Source organism: Triturus cristatus, chromosome 4_1 (assembly GCF_964204655.1).
Source record: "Triturus cristatus chromosome 4_1, aTriCri1.1, whole genome shotgun sequence".
NCBI lineage: Eukaryota > Metazoa > Chordata > Amphibia > Caudata > Salamandridae > Triturus > Triturus cristatus.
Genome location: NC_140585.1, coordinates 121738566 through 121739384, shown reverse-complemented (window position 1 = coordinate 121739384; position 819 = coordinate 121738566). Strand labels below are relative to the sequence as shown.

The 819-nt window shown below is 39.6% G+C and overlaps 1 non-coding gene across 1 annotated transcript; it reads right to left on the bottom strand.

Moving 5' to 3' along the window:
• Positions 1-513: 513 nt before the first annotated feature.
• Positions 514-586, bottom strand: TRNAK-CUU (transfer RNA lysine (anticodon CUU)). Its single transcript has one exon. It is a non-coding gene; the product is annotated as a tRNA-Lys (tRNA).
• Between the last annotated feature and the right edge of the window lie 233 nt (positions 587-819).

Genomic DNA, 819 nt, shown 5'->3' with positions numbered 1-819 from the left:
CCAAATTTGAAAGCCATCTGTGACTTTTCTGTTCTTACTCTGCAACAACCATGGCAATTACAAGTTAAAAAGTAAAATGTATGCAAATTTTAGAATGGAGAATGCGGGCATCGATCCCGCTACCTCTCGCATGCTAAGCGAGCGCTCTAGCATTTGAGCTAATTCCCCTGCGTGCTCACTCAGCATCACATTTCAAAAGTAACGTTACTGCTGTCCACACTTTATTTTAAGTCTAATTGCCCATAACATGAGTGTTCAGTTCACTCCTAACTGATGCCTTAACTACACCTAGGGGATGTTTTACACTTCAGGTTGGCATGTTTAGTACTTGAATAGGAGTGATATCACTGTATGTTAACCTAGACTCAGGCCCTACCTAATCTTGGAGATACATTTCTCATGAATGAGTAACCAAGGGAGATACAATTTTTAGGAGTTAGTGCATGTCTAATGCAAGATTAATCACCATATTATGAGAGCCAATGCTATCATCCAGCAAAAAATACTCGTTTTCGCCCAACGTGGGGATCGAACCCACGACCCTGAGATTAAGAGTCTCATGCTCTACCGACTGAGCTAGCCGGGCTCCCACTTAAGTATGGTATGCAGACTCATCATTTTTTATTAAGGAAAACCGTTTCTGGATATTCCTCTGCTCTTGTTTTGCAAGGAACTTCACTTTTATACATCCTTCAGAGGAAAGAATGTCAAGTAAAATAAGACGAAATGAAAATGGAAGGTGTGAAATTTTCATTTTGAGATTGCATAAGAAATCAAATTCCTCTCACGTGCTATAGAATACCTAAACACTTTTGATTA